Raw genomic sequence first — 16,931 nt, forward strand, 5'->3', positions numbered from 1 at the left:
TTAAGACAAGCAAGATGGAGAGCTGTAGACAAGGGTGAGGCCTAACCTTGGCATTTGCCTGTCAGGAGCCGAGCATATGAACCTAGGAGAGAGTGGTGTCCACACTATAATAGCCAACCCTCCTGGACTTTAGTAACGGTGACGTCATCTCAGAGGCTGCATGGAGAGCCCCATTGCCTTTCTTTCAAACATGCATGTTCACGGCAGGGTGTTTTATATTGGTCATCAACTTGACAGGGCTTAGAGTCACCTAGCAAATGGGTCTCGAGGCAAGCCTGTGAGGGGTTTTTCTGATGAGGCTAATTGGGGTGGAAGACCTACGTGAGCAGGTATGGGGTCCTGGACTGAACAGGAAAGAGACAGCAAGCCAGTTGTGAGAATTCAACTCTCTCTGCTTCCTCACCACGCCTGGACTGAATCTGACCCACCAACTCTAGTTCAACCTGTCACAATGGCTTCCCCACCATGATGGACTGTAACGTTCTCCCATAAGACAAAGAAGAACTCTGCCTTCCTCCTACAGGCAGAAAAAGTTCACCTGTACACTCAGGCCTGGAAGGCAGGGAAAGATCACCTGTACACTCAGGCAAGGAAGGCAGGGAAAGATCACCTGTACACTCAGGCCTGGAAGGCAGGGAAAGATCACCTGTACACTCAGGCCTGGAAGGCAGGGAAAGATCACCTGTACACTCAGGCAAGGAAGGCAGGGAAAGATCACCTGTACACTCAGGCCTGGAAGGCAGGGAAAGATCACCTGTACACTCAGGCCTGGAAGGCAGGGAAAGATCACCTGTACACTCAGGCAAGGAAGGCAGGGAAAGATCACCTGTATACTCAGGCATAGAAGGCAGGGAAAGATCACCTGTACACTCAGGCCTGGAAGGTAGGGAAAGATCACCTGTATACTCAGGCATAGAAGGCAGGGAAAGATCACCTGTACACTCAGGCCTGGAAGGCAGGGAAAGATCACCTGTGCACTCAGGCCTGGAAGGCAGGGAAAGATCACCTGTACACTCAGGAAGGAAGGCAGGGAAAGATCACCTGTACACTCAGGCCTGGGAGGCAGGGAAAGACCACCTGTACACTCAGGCCTGGAAGTTTAGGTTTCTTCACATAGGTGTGGAATCTTCACACATCAACACCCTAATGGTGACATGTGTGGTCACATTCATTCCTGATGTCGTTCTTTTCCACCTCAGGATTTCTCTGCACCCAGGAGTGACTTACCAGCCACCATGGGCACCAGAGATCACTGAGGCCCAGCGAACCACAAAATCTGTTCCAGTGCCTGGTGAGCGTGGTTGATGGGCTGCAAAGGCAGAGGGGCAGAACAAAAATGGGTTGCAGGGGCCCTTCTTCAGGCACGCCCAAGCCATGCCGTGCGTCCCGAACATTCCCTGGCGCTGTGGCGGGTGGGCCGACTGCGGCCCTGCCCCTCATGTGAGTAACGCCCATATTTGACAATGAGGTCACAGCTGGATGGCATGTCTAATTTTTCCTTTTTGAGTCATGTGGTGACATGTCTTTGTGTACCCAGTGCACACTCCTCCACACACTGTGGGGATGACAGCTTGCCGTATTTTATAGCAAGTGTGAAGTCCTTTAATAAAATCTAGGACTCCTCAGAATTACTCAGCCTGTCACCCCAACCTCGATGTCCCCAGAGCCCAGCTATCATATGCATCTCTTCTGATGTCAAAGGCACAGCAGAGAAAGATGGTAGGGGCGGGCAAGAGCTTCTACTTTGAGCTATTTTTGCTTCTCTTGTTTGTCTAGTAAGTCTTGCCTCTAACAGCGAAGGGCTTCCTTAATTCACACATGGGGTGCTTGTGTGGCCCCATTGTCTTAGCTAGGGCTCACACATCAGGATGGGTCCACACTGCACAAGACGTGCTGAATCCCACCAGAACAAAGGCTCAGAGCCACACCCAGCCCGCACTGCCCAGGTCCCTCCTCATGGTTGAGTCCTGCTTTGAAGTTTCTCCTTGTTCTGCCTGGAGACACAAAGCCAAGCGCCGGCCTCTCATGGTCCTTCTCTTCCCACATGGGTCAAGATCATCCATGAAGACCAAAACGTCCTATTCTACTTACCTTCTCCCAGGCATGACATTTTCACGTGCAGGGGCGTGAGAGGGAGACATCAGGTCAACCGGAACGGTCAATGTGCAATCATGACAGGCGTGGATATCCACCACAATGATGACATGACTCAGGGGCTAAGTGACCCCTCAGGCTCTTTGTGTGGCTAAGCTTCTAAGTTCAAGATCCAGGGCTGGATGGATGGCTTAGTGGTTAAGGCACTTGCGTGCAAAGCCAAAGGACCCAGGTTCGATTCCCTAGGATCCATGTTAGCCAGATATACAAGGGGGCACACTAGTCTGGAGTTTGTTTATAGTGGCTGGAGGTCCTGGCCTGCCTGCTCTCTCTTTTTCTCCCCTCACTTTCTCTGTCAAATAAATAAATAAATATTTATAAATTCAAGATCCAAGTCAACAATCCATTCGAAGCCTTTTTCCCACATACATGCAGACACTCTTTACATTAATTAAACAAGTCAGTACATCATGAAACTATTGAAATACAAAAATAATCCATATTGCCCAAAGTATAGAAAGTAGATTCGGGCTGGAGAGAGGGCTTAGTGGTTAAGGTGTTTGCCTGCAAAACCAAAGGACCTTGGTTCCATTCCCCAGGACTCACATAAGCCAGATGCACAAGGTGGTACACACATCTGAAGTTTGTTTGCAGTGGCTGGAGGGCCTGGCGTGCCCATTCTCTCAATCTCTCTCTCTCTCTCTCTCTCTCTCTCTCTCTCTCTCTCTCTCTCTCTCTCTCTCTCTCTCTCTCTCTCTTCCTCTCTCTCTCTTTCTCTGCCTCTCTCAATAAATAAATTAAATTAAATAAAAAAGAAAGTAGACTCTCCCTGCTGCTAAATTTATTTTTTCCCTTGTTATTATTTTCAGTCTTTGTATTTCATATTTGTGTGCTTGTTTTTAAAATTGCGCATGTACCATGGTATTGAATAGGCTTGCCACCCTGTCCTTGTTTTCTTCTATCTGGAAAGTTCTTCACTCCCTCTACGTGCTGGACCTACTCTGAGCAATGAACACTCCTCAGAAAGGGAGCCTTTGATGACAGTGGCCTCTTTAACATTTCTTGTCATGGGATGCCAGGTCTGAAGTGAGTGTGGGCCTGCAGGTCTGAGACCTGAACCAAGCCTCTCCCCATCGTTTCTGCCTTGAAGATGGTCAATGTGTGGGAGTAGTTGCTTCACACTCAGAAAAACCAGTCCCTGGTTCACTGCTGGTGGAGTTGTAATTGGTAACATGATTTTAGAAAAACCATTTGTGAAAACACAAAATGAAATTTCAAGTATGAGATAATTAACCCAGAAAACTTTTTTCCTAGATTTTCGCCCTACATTACTTGTATATCTTTATACACAAATATATAAGAACAAATATAGTATTACTTCAATGCAGTATATACATAAACATCAATGAGTTTCAATGATAGAATTCTCAGTTAAATCGACAGTCATACCAAACAAGAATTCAAATTATAGAGCTTGAAAAGTATTTGATGGAATAAAAGTGATTCATTATGTCTTACTGCATGAAAGACATATGATTATGTGGTCACCCTGTTTGTAAAAGACGTGCACAGCAAAGTCACTTGACAGGGGCTATGGAAGGATGATGTCACTGGGCCATCGGCCGTGTGTCATTCTCGTCACACTCTTCTGTGCTGGGCACCCATGCACACAATCGTGGTTCTGCAGAGTGGTAAGGATTGAGGCAATATCACGTGACCTTCTCAACCTTGAGTTACTTATCACACCAGGGCACAGTAGGGACACCTGGAGACACCTGAGCAGGGGTATGTTGCTGGAGTCACCTGGGGATCAGCCAGGGCGTTCAGCTGAGCATGGGATACACAGGACAAGTCCCCAGGAGGAAGCGCAGTGACAAGACGGCTGAGGTTCCTTGAAGTCCCAGAGTGCGGCGTGGAGACCCCTGCGCACACAGCAGCAGGGCCGCCCGGGGCCATGCCTGGGAAGCCCGGCCTGGGGCAGAGGGGGAGTCGGGACACAGCAGGGCCAGCGACGTCCGTGCTTTAGTCAATTCCAAACCCATGAGGAGAAAACAAGAGTAGCAAACGCCCAGAGTGAGCACGTAAGAGTCCCTGATCTCACCTTCCTCAAATTGTCTCGGGAGGATATGCAGTGTGAACCCAAGTACGGTGGTATCACCGCCTGAGCTTGGCCCAGCTTGGCTTTCTTTTTAGGCCAGTTTCCTTCCCTCTTTCCTTCTCACAGGCAATCTAGCCAGGTCTTCTGTGTGTGCTTCTCTAAGTCAGTATTTAGGGTTTTCACAAATTTGTGTCTGCAAGCCAGCAAACAACCCAGTTAGTAATCATTTATCTGCAACCGATCATCTATCTATCATCTCCCTATCCATCCGTCTATTACCCATCAATCTACCCATATTTATCATCTCTCTTTCACCTATTGTTGTCTCATCTGTCTATCCAGCCATCTGTCTATCATCTGCCTATCTCTCATCACTAATTCAGTATGTATAATTTTAAACTTCCAAACAGTTTTTGTGACTTCTCTAAATTGATTTGTAAGAGATACCCACCATCAAAACATGCAAGGAAACAGCATGGTTTAACTGACCCACAAAACCACTTCTTCAATTTGACATCTTGTTTTTTTGTTCATTTTTAAGCAAATATAAATAATTCATTTGCTGATAGTTAATTATTAAAATTGGTCAGTTGATTATATCTGTGCATTTTTTCCATTTCTCTCTTGAAATGTTCTATTAATGAATTATATTATTAGTAGCTGCTTCAGGTGTTTAGGATAAGCACTCATCTTTTCATACATGAAAATGCCATAAATCTCTAAAATGTATCTTTAAAGCAGATTAAAAGTGTGAAAACACCCTCCCATTGTTTCCCTTAGCACTTTGCAGTTATTTAATGCTTTCCTTTGCAGTTGTTGAATTTTTTCTACTTATAATTTACTTTATGTAATGTTGCTATAATACACCTAATGAAGGTGCATTTTACTTATCCTTCTCGCCGTTGGATGTACACCCATTCTCTGAAAACCAGGAGAATGCACAGATACTCCTGCAGTGCTGGCTCACTTGTCTTAAATCTCGTTTTTCCTTTTGTGACATTATCTTTCCAATATCTGCATGTTTGCTAATTATTTCCTTAGCTGTGCCCAATAAAGAATTTTTTTTTCCTTTGAAATTTCTTTTTCTTTTCTTACTTGGCACAAATCAAATAGTTCAGGATTTTTGGGGTAGGTCATTTCATATCGAATGCAATTTATAATTCTATCATAATTATTCCTTGTACATTTGAAAATAATTAAGCATACTCTTTTAGAATTCACTCCAGATTGCTCTGCCTTTGTCTCACCTCGGAACCAGGTCTGGAGCTCAAATCTGGAACTGGTAGATGGGGCCCCACTCCCAGCATTCTCAAGGTTTTAACCAGGTCATGGCCTGACATGGATTCTGGGTCCTGCTCTTGCTGAGCTTGCCCAACAATGTGGACCAAGCCCCTTTGTAGCTGTAGCTTCATACTGAAAGGTGTTTTTGTTTTGTTTCCCAAGTTAGGGTCTCACTCTAACCCAACTGAACTAGAATCCACTATATAATCTCAGGTTGGCGTCAAACTCATGGCAATCGTCCTACCTCAGCTTCCCCAGTGCTGGGATTAAAGAGGTGCACCACCGCACCCAGCGATACTCCAACTTTTTTTTTTTTTGTTCATTTTTTATTTATTTATTTGAGAGTGACAGACATAGAGAGAAAGACAGGTAGAGGGAGAGAGAGAGAATGGGCGCGCCAGGGCTTCCAGCCTCTGCAAACGAACTCCAGATGCGTGCGCCATCTTATGCATCTGGCTAACGTGGGACCTGGGGAACCGAGCCTCAAACCGGGGTCCTTAGGCTTCACAGGCAAGCGCTTAACCGCTAAGCCATCTCTCCAGCCCCGATACTCCAACTTTTAAAATCCCCTTTTTATGGGAAGTCCTTCCCCAAAGGTCAACTGAGACTCTTATTTCTTATCTTGACTTACAGAACCCCAAAAGGCTTTGATTCCTTGCCTTTCTTATGGTTCTGCATTTGCATTTTTAAGCCTTTCTCTTGGTCTTTTTTTTTTTCTCCTTTCCTCTCATTTTCTTTATTTTTTAATGATTTTTAATAGAAAAAAGTGAACTTTATTTACTCAGAGCACGGCTTGTTGCAGTCAGGTTCGCATTGCTGGTAGAAATCACCCAACCAAGAGCAGTTTGTGGGAAAAAGAGGTTTATTTTGGCTTCCAGGCTCAAGGGGCAGCTCCACGATGGCAGGGGGAAACGATGGCATGAGCAGAGGGTAAACATCAGCCCCTCGCCAACATAAGGTATAGTGTAGCAACAGGAGAGTGAGCCAAACACTGGCAAGGGGAAACCGGCTATAACACCCATAAGCCCGCCCCCAACAATACACCGCCTCCAAGAGGCATTAATTTCCAATTGCCATCAGCTGGGGAGAGTGGCATTCGGAATACCTAAGTTTGTGGGGGACACCTGAATCAAACCCCAACATTCTGGCCCTGGCCCCCATAAACTAATAAACATACATGATGTAAAATGCAATGCATTAATCCAACTTTAAAAGTCCCAAAGTTTTTACCAACTCCAATGATGTTCATATATCCCCATAATCCAAGGTTTTTTAAGTGAGCCATAATACCAAAAAATCCCCCCCCCCAAAACCAATAATGGCACAGAATAAACATTCACACTGCAAAAGATGGCACTGGGCATAGCAAAGTAATATTCAACCATTGTAAGATTTAAACAGGGCAAAGATCAAACTTTGTAACCCCAAGTCCAACAGCTCTAGCCAGTGAAAAGTCTCTAAATCCAATAATTCTAAACAGCAACAAGTCTCTGGCATTCCAATTATGCCCTTCTACCGAGGCTACTTGCAGTCCTGGAAAACTTCATCTGGGGCCGGCAGCTTTCCTTAGGAGCCATCTCATGGCCCCGGCATCTCCACAGGGTCTCCACTGAAATCCACAGTTGATCTTCACTGCCCAGTGGGGTCTCCATGCAGGCAACTAGCAAACCTGCTTCACCCTGCCCAAGGCCATTTCCAAAACACAAGACTGTGTCACAAACTCAATGACCCTCTCTTTCCTGCATTTCTTATACTCCACAATACCAGTTTGGGTGCCAATTTGTTAACCCAGGAGGGAATAAAGCAGACTCTGAAAACCAGGACCCTCCTTGAGCCCTCAGGCCCCTTCAAAAGAGTCTACTTTCTTCCTGTTGCCCCAGTGCAGGTCAGCTGGCCCAGTCTCAAAGTTTGTAATCTCACAATATCAGCTGAATGGGTAGCAGTTCACCCAAAGATTTTTCTTTTTTTCTGTGCCATATCCCTCTGCTCACACCAATTCATTTCTATCAAAGCAACCCTGCACAGTGCCTCAGGACATGGGCATAAGAGCAAGCTTCTCACACAAACTGCTATCCCAGTCCAGGCAAAGCTCTTTCTCACCCTCATAAGCCAAATCTCACAGTCCATAGTTCTTACTGCATTCAGGTCTTTCAACTCTGGCAAGAATAGTCCATCAAGCTGTATTTACAGCACTGCAAGGCATCTATTAGGAAAAGGTTTCAAATCCTTCCACATTCCTCTTGAAAATCAGCTCCAAAAGGCCAAAGCCACACAGTCAGGTGTCTAGCAGCAATCCCACTCCTGGTACCACTTTACTGTTGCAGTCAGGTTCACATTGCTGGTAGAAAACACCCAACCAAGAGCAGCTTATGGCAAAAAGAGGTTCATTTTGGCTTATAGACTTGAGAGGAAGCTCCATAATGGTAAGGAAAATGATGGCATGAGCAGAGGGTGAACATCACCCCCTGGCCAACATAAGGTGGACAACAGCAACAGGAGAGTATTCCAGACACTGGCTATAACACCCATAATCCCACCCCCAACAATACACCACCTCCAGGAGGCAATAATTCCCAAATCTCCATCAGCTGGGAATCTAGCATTCTGAACTCCTAAGTTTATGGGGGACACCTGAATCAAACCACCACAAATATGTATAGTTATATTAATAAACATTTTTCTTTCAAGGCAGGGTCTGTCTCTAGCCCAGGCTGACCTGGAATTCATGCTGTAGACCCAGGCTGCTATTGAACAAACAGCGATCCTCCTACCTCTTCCTCTCCAGTGCTGGAATTAAAGACACCACCAAGCCTGGTCCTCATACATAATTTTTGCTGTTTCCATTTTGCTGCCAAATCTGACAAACATTTGCCATGGTGTCTTATTGATTTCTGTGGCCTTTCAAGACCCGGGGAGGTGGGGGTGGGTGGGTGAGCAATGCATTTGTTCTTTGAAGTGAGTCTCTCATCACAACCAGGCATTCCAGACCCACTGGGATGATTCTTCCTTGGGCCAGCTCATTTCTCTGAGGCCCTGAGTGCTGTCTTCCCCGAGATGTGTTGTAGTGTTTGTTGGTGTGGGGGGAGGGAGGGTAGAGAATGAGGAAGCAGTGTAAGTTGTGGATAAATATATGTGCGCTCCAATAGTAGCGGCCTTCCCAACTTCAGTTTTATTCAGCCACACTCCCACTTACGAAAGATACACTCAGCATTTTTAAAAACTCTTGTTTCTTTCTCTTTCATAAGTCTTTAGCAGGTCTTCCTCACCTGCAGATTAAGCTTTTTTTAGCCCTCCATGATTCTCTAGAAACTTCTCATATCACTTCCTCTTCTATCTTTTAAAAATATTGTATTTATTTGTCTGCAAGCAGGGGGAGACAGACAAAGAGAACAGGAACATCAACGCCTCCAGCTGCTGCAAATGAATTCCAGATACATGTGCTGTTTTGTGAATCTGTCTTTGTGTGGCTCCTGGAGCATTGAACCTGGGTCCTTAGGCCATTCCTCCAGCCCTCCTCTTCTATTTTAATGTTTCTAATGCATGAAGATGATCGGTGCTTCTCTTTCTGATTCATTTCAGGGTCTTGTTAAGTGCCTCCTTTACTGCTTCCCGTATACAGGGTGGAAGGAAGGACTGAAGCCAGAACACCAGAGAGAAGACTCGGGCTTCTTCACCCACCTGGAGTGTGGCTGAGGGAGTCTCTGGGTATGTCTCAATCTAGCTCTCCTAAAATTGGCTGGGAAATCTAGCCGAGGTCAGTGGAAACTTAAAGAGGTATTGCCAGTTCCCTGCCACAGAAGCCCGGAGTGCCCAGAGCTTTCCTCCTGGGCATGGAGTCAGTCATTCTGCCATGGAGAATCTGTATGGGTTGCCCATTGACACACGTGACACTTTTGAATACATTGCCTCTGTTCTTACCATCCTAGCAGACGCTTTAAAATCCCATCCATCTAGTCATTGACCTTTTAAGAATTCCAGCCTCATGTTTATTTAGACTTCTCTAATGTTAATGCCATAGTTTTCTCACCTCTGACCCATTCACCAACTCTGTGTATATGACTGAATCACTTTAACTCCTTTGTCCTTCATCTTTAATGGGCATTCCTGCAAGGACTGATAATTAGTCAATTACCTTTTTTTGTGGGGGAAACTTGTGTCCAAGTTGCTTCCATACATCCTGATCTTGAGAATGGTCTCATTTGATCTGTTCAAGAAACTTCCTAGTGTGTGCACACTCTTTCACACACCACTTGGATCCCCAGGATTCCAGGTCCCATTCATGTTCCTTCAGCTAAAATCGCTCTTGAATTCCGGCAGGCTCCCCTTCTGATCGACCAGTTTACCGGGCATTCATAAAGGCAGAGCTAAACCGTCACATTTCCAGGTGCCCACACCAGAGCAGTTTCTCCAACACCAGCACATACGTGTCACCAGAACCACAGGTCTCCAATCTGCTGTTATCAAGCCAGGACGCCAGGAGCTGAGGCTGAATCATTCGCAGTGGAGAGCGCCTGGCTCACAGGGCCTGGGAAGAAGGAGCTTGGTTCCTTCAGGACTCCTCCCACAGGATGAAGATATGGAGTGACCCAGGACAACATCATGAGCATTCTTAAAGCTGAAAGATACAGGGGCTGGAGGGATGGCTTAGCGGTTAAGGCATTTGCCTTCAAAGCCAAAGGACCCAGGTTTGCTTCCCTAGGACTCACATAAGGCAGATGTACAAGGGGGTGCATGCATCAGAAGTTTATTTGCAGTGGCTAGAAGCCCTGCCATGCCCATTCTCTCTCTCTCCCCCTCTTTCTTTGTCAAATAAATAAAAATAAAATAAAATAAACTTTTTTAAAAAGCAAAAAGATACAGGATGGGAGTTTCCAGGCAAAAAGCTTATGTTTTGCAAAGGTGAACTTTGTGAATGACCGGAAGGCACAGTGGTTGTGTGTGCAGAAGTGTCCTCAGGGCTGTGGTGGGTTTGATGGGTAATGACACCGTGTAGCCTTCTGATTCTTTCTGTGTCTTTTGCTCCCCTACCTTCCCTAGCCTTCCTTCTCTCCATCGATCCAAGCCCATGCTTCTCTCAGCCCTGAGAGAAAGCCATCCTCCTCCTCTTCCTTCTCCTCCTCTTCTTCCTCACAGATATCTCCCAGTTCACAATATAGTTGCCCATAAAACAAATGACAGGTAGCAAAGAACATATCTGTTGAATTAATAAGTTAACATTCATTGTGTTTTTGTTTTTATTTTTCAAGGTAGATGTAGCAGACAGCTTCAGGTTCGCTGAGATAAATGTCCAGAGCAGGCACAGTCAGGGAGGAAGGGATTTATTAAAGTTTGCAGATCCAGGGGAAGTTCCATAATGGCAGAAGAAGCTGGCCTGCCTTCACAGGACCAAACTGAGAGAGAGAAGCACAAGCCAGCACACTTCAGTAATTCCAGCCAGGCACACTTTGCATATCTTTAGATTAGAATCCCAAACCCACCACCACACTTTAAGATCCCCAGTGACACTGCCTCCAGCCAGGTCCCTGCAGATGCAAACTACAACTAATAAAACAACTGAATATATTGGGGGTCATCTATTCAATCCACCACAGTAGGGTCTCAGTCTGGTCCAGGCTGATCTGGAATTAGCTAAGTAGTCTCAGGGTAGCCTCGAACTCATGGTGATCCTCCTACCTCTACTTCCTGAGTTCTGGGATTAAAGGCATGCACCACCACACCTGGCAACATTGATTTTTTTGAGCCAACAGGCCATGAGCACAAAGACAGAGGCTGGCATCAGGAAGGCCCAGCCAGTGAGTGTGAGGGGCGGTGTGGCAGGGTCCTGGGCGCACTTTCTGTCTGCATTTCATCCCGTGACTAAGTGTATACACCTGTCAGTCTATACAGGATCTGCTCTCGGGATGCTCACAACACTTGCTCAGTGGGTCACTTTCCTCCAGCTCTCCCTGTGGGAAGCCAGTCACTTTCTACCCAAATTTTGCTCAAATGTCCCTTGGATTGGCAACCAAAACAGACAAGAAGCATTAGGGCAATTTTGATGCAAGTGTGTTGTTTGATGGCATGAAACTAGATGGAAAGATATACCTTCACCCCAGCCTCAGGGTGCCTGGAAATAAAGTTAAAAAACTATCACAAGACAAGCTCTGTGACTGCAAACAATGGGGGCCAACTGAACCGCTGGGTGAGAACTTCTTGTGTCAGCAGAGACTCCAGGGAAGCTTCCACTCTGCTGAGTCTCTTCCCTTTCACTTCAGAGCACAGCACCTAAGAGTTTCCTCTGGAATTTAGTCTTCTCTGTGTTCCAGTGTTACTGTTGAAACACTAATTTCTGCCTTGCCAAGTTTTGCCTTTTGAATCTCCCAGAGGGAAAATAACCTCCACATCTCATTAAAAGTCTATAGCAGGGCTTGAGAGATGGCTCTGTGGTTAAGGCCTTTGTCTGTGAAGCCTAAGGACCCAAGTTCCATTCCCCAGGACCCACATAAGCCTGACGCAGAAGGTGGCATATGCGTCTGGAGTTCATCTGCAGTGGATGGAGCCCTAAATGTGACCGTTCTCTCACCCTCCTCTCCATTTCTCTCCAATAAATAAATATAAATACAAATATAAATATAAATATAAATATAAATATAAATATAAATATAAATATAAATATAAATATAAATAAATATAAAGTCTCAAACAAAGCCCAGCTAAGGAATCTCTGATGGACACCTCTGCCCTCAAAGTGACATCGTTGTCTGCTCTTAACTTACTTACAGCTCCACCTCGGTGACCAAGTCCCTCTGTGAACTTCATCCAGTTCTCACTATACACCCTAGACATGCCACCCGCTCGGCAAGTCCCCACAGATATTTCTGTTCTCCATGGGCGGCGCTGTTTCCTCATGGAGTCTGGAGGCACCAGCACGAGTGTGGGGCAGGAAACCACACTGACTGCAGCCACATGATCACAGACACACTGCTGTAGAGTTTAAATGGAAATGTCTTCTACAGGCCCGTGCTTTGGAACACTCGGTGCCCAGGCGGTTGTGCTGTGTGGGAAGCTGTGGGACCAGTGCGAGGTATATCCCAGCTGACCACGGCATAGGCCTTCAGGTCACCTACACCTGCTCCGGGCCTCTGCTGCCCAGTTTCTAGTCAGCCATGATGGGGGAAGCAGCTGGTCTGAGACCACCCTGCCTCCCCACCACATGGCCAGACATGCTCTAACCACCCTGACTCCCCACCAACATAGACAAACATGCTCTAACCACTATTCCTCCCCACCACATGGGAGGCATGCTCTGACCATGCTGGGTCCCCAACGACACTGCCTGAATGGCCTAAGCCCTGAGTGCAAACCCTCCCTTGCCTGATGTGCTTCTGTCAGGTGTGGGGCCACAGTGGTCAGGAACCCCAAGCCCTGGATGAAACCTTTTGCATCTGTTTAAGTACTTTTAGCTCGAAGGCATTTCTTTCCCTGGACAGAGTCGGCTCTAAGGAGAACTGGCGACTCAGCCCTCCACTCTGACTGGATACGGGTGAGGGTATGCTGTCAGTAGGTCTTCCTTAAACACGCATAGTAAGAGGAACCCTCAGTTAGAATGGCCTTGTCTTTTTCATGTGGCGGGGACAATCATTTCTCCTGTCGGGTTAATTGGGTATTAGACTGTGAAGGAAGCATTTAACAAAATAGCGTAAATGGCAAGTGTCTCAAGTTTCAGCTAAGGTTTCATTGTGTCCTGAGTGACAGTAAATCACACACCAAGATGAATTTGATTCCACACCCTCAGAAACATCCCCCCCCCACTCTTGTCTGAGCGTCCCTTGCCTTGGGGTCTCTTCGGGGCTGGGGCTGGCCAGCAGTGGCTGTGAGCTGAGTGCAGACCATGGGCTGACCACTCCCCTGGAGTGCTCCCATCACTTCCTGAAGGTGGACGATGGGACACCATAGAGATAGTGCCTATTACTAATTTTTTTAAAAAATATTTTATTTATTTCAAGGACAGAGAGGAGAGAATGGGCATGCCAGGGCCTTTAGCCACTGCAAAGGAACTCCAGATGCATGTACCCACTTGTGCATCTGACTTTATGTGGGTCCTGGGGAATTGAACCCAAGTCATTAGGATTCATAGGCAAGTGCCAAGCCATCTCTCCAACCCCAACAGTACCTCTTTCTAACGTCAGGAAGTATGCAATAGGGCTTGAAGTGCGTCTCCTGAAAGGACTCGCTGATTCCTACCCAAGTGCCTGTGCGTAGCAGCTCCTTTGGAGCTGAGCTCTCTGCGGGGTGTTGAGATGTGGTTGTCAGAATGCACACAGCCCGGATCGCTGTGGGGATGAGTGAAGCAGGCACGGGAGGAAGCCATATAATGATGGGAGGAGTCTGAGTTGATGCACTCAAGGACCCTGGGCCCTAAGACAGAGGGCAGCCCCTGGCCCCAGGAGAAGACACCCAGCTGACTCCTCTGTGGGTCTGAAGGGTTCCCAACCCTGTTCACACCTTGAGTTCACACTCCTGGCCTGGGGAGCTATGAGTGCAGATGCCCAGTGTTTGAAGGTGCCTGGCCTTCCAGACTTACTAAGGTGGCACCTGAAGCTCATGCAGGGCCCACGGTTGCTCAGCAGAGAGTCTGACACTCTAGCTATCAGCAGAGAGGTAGAACTTGGGACTACGGCGACGGGGCCTCTGGGTAGCATGAGTAAGGCCCTGAAATCAACCCCCAGCTAAGTAAATGAATGAACAACATGCCTGAAGGATGTTGGCCACCACAAACACACACACACACACACACACACACACACACACACACACACACGGGATCCTCACAGCTTCCCTGGGCTCAGCTGACTCATTTCTGTTCATTTCTGTCTGGGTTCCAGATTCTTCTCATGGTTCCCACACAGGTGGTAGAGAATCCACTTCTTACCTCATTGCAAAACAGAATAGCAACGTGTTAACTGTCCCTGTCCTGCTGCGCTAAGGACCCTGTTGGCTTTACAACGGTCATCCCGCTGTTCTCAGCGCCATGAAGCGTGAGGAACTTTGCACCATCTCTCTCTCTTTTCTTTGTCTGCCTCTCATTCACTGCTTTTTCCGCCTTCTCATTTTACCCCCATTGTGATCCAAAGTGATTGTAAAGCGCTGTTGGGCACTTTGCATGCAGTACCTACAGACTAAAGGAGTGCTGAGCATGCTGGAGCGCTCACAGCGTTTCTGCAAAATTCTGTGCAGAGCCAGGAGTTGAAGTCTGGGCCATCTTCTTGTCCATGGAAGCCTGCCTGGTGGCACGTGGGTTTCTTGTAAGTAAAAACTTATTAGAGTAACAGAAAGAGTGTTGCCATGAATAATTTACCCAATTGCCAACCCCTTGTTTTTGGTTTTACAATCATTTTTCTCCATAGATTGGTTAAAATATTGAACAGAAATGTAAATTACTGATTCAAACTTGAAAGCAAATGTAGAAAATAGACAGGTCATTTATACAATCTTGCAGGCTCTGCACACCATTCTGAAATGTTAAGAATGGGACATCTGGGTCATCAAGTTTTCCAAAGGTAGGGTGGGTGTGTGTGTAAAATAAAAGACCTGCCTATATTCAACATTTCTACATTATTTCATTATTTATTTGCAAGCAGACAGAGATACTGAGAAAGAGAGAGAAAAAATGGGCATGCCAGGGCCTCTAGCTGCTAGAAATAAACTCCAGACACTTGAGCCACTTTGTGCTTCTGGCTTTACATGGATACTGGGGAAAATGAATTGGAGTTGTTAGGCTTTGCAAGCAAGTGCCTTAAGCACGAAGCCATCTCTCCCGCACCCATCTATGTTTAAGAGGTACAAAATCAATTTCAATAGAATCTATTCCAAATGTTGTTTTGTAAGTTACCATGACATAGGGATCCAAAATGTTCGAGCTACACTTAAAGCCTGGGTTGAAAAGAGATGACATCATAAATCCCTATTCATAGGGCCAAGTGCCTTCCACTGCCCACACTGCCCACGGCCCTGCCTGCTTCCCTGCACAGAGCAAGCCCAACCCAGATGGATGGGGGACCCCATCGAGTGGACAGCGTGTGGCTCAGTGGTCATGGAGGGGTTAAAATAACACCCTGCGACTGAGACACTCTTCAAACAATAAAGCAAAATGCTCGGTTGAGAAAAGAATGTCAGTGTCATGTACAGAGGCCCCTGAGAATCCGTGTTTCTGTAGATTGTAAAGAGGATAGAGGAAGTTCCAGGTGATGGCATTGGCTCTGAGTGTCAGTCTGGGAGCAGGGCACAGAGGTCACTTTTCTAGGACAAGGCTGGACATACGGGCAGGAACCTTACTCATGTCAGAGCCCCTGAACCCCACATGGTGGTGGACACCCATCAAGGCTTGCAGTTATATTAACATCACTTTAATCAGCTGTCTGTGTGGGAACTTACTGACAAGGTTATGATAGAGGACTAAAAAAGTAGCATTTTGAGCTAAAAAATAGCATTTTCCAACCTTCCTTGATTTCATTTTTTTTTAATTAAGTATAGTTTCAACTACTTGCAGATCAAGGCTTAATGTTAAGTGGGCAATATGGAGCTTCACATCAGTATCTCCTAGAAAAATCCAAGGGAAATAAGAATTCTTGGTGCTTGGAAGAAGGCTTGCTTGGTAAACGCTTCCCTTGCATTTGATCCCCAGAAGTCGCTTACGCATGCTGGGCGTGGACGCATGTATCTACAATCTCAGCACTGGGCCCTGGGAGAACGGTCCCTGGACCTCACTGGGAGCCTAGTGAAGGAGCTCCATGCCAGTGAGAAAGTCTGTCCCCAAAAGACCTGGACTGAGGTCCTGATGGTGTTCTGACTTCTATGCACAATCACCTACAGGCACAGGCTCACCCATACGCACAAATGCACACACCTACACAAAAGCATTTAAAGGTATCCTGGTTCTTTACACAATTCCCATGGCAAAAAATAAATCCCCCCACCCTAAACAGCCTGACCCCAGTCTCTCCAGGGCTGAAGAAATGCCATCGCCTCACGTATCAGCCGCAGAGGATCACAGCCCTTCCCTTGGATGCTGGCATTTCACAGGGCAAGCTCATCCATAAGTGGTTATTTTTTTTTAAACAACACAGTTAATTTGAGAATCTGATAGGAGTGTATGTTAAAGGTCTCTGCTTCTGCTCCCACTTCTGTCAACACAAATGAATTTCCCACTTTTGTTCATTCCATTTTGACCGTAATCCCCTCTGTCTGGTTACTTGAGACTGAAGAGCAGATAAAGCCTCCCTTCATTCTCTAAGTGCTCTGAGGAGGCGGGCGCTTAGCCGAGCTCCAGCTCTTCAGATGTGCGGAGCCACCCGTCAGAAGGGAGGGTCCAGCAGGAACCCATGTGTCTCCCAGGCCAATGACCTTCTAGGTGGCCACAGCCTGTGCTCCACTGAGCCTTTCCAGCTATGGGCCTCAATTCTGCCCCTACCTGCTGCTC

The sequence above is a fragment of the Jaculus jaculus genome, chromosome 20 (assembly GCF_020740685.1).
Source record: "Jaculus jaculus isolate mJacJac1 chromosome 20, mJacJac1.mat.Y.cur, whole genome shotgun sequence".
Lineage (NCBI taxonomy): Eukaryota > Metazoa > Chordata > Mammalia > Rodentia > Dipodidae > Jaculus > Jaculus jaculus.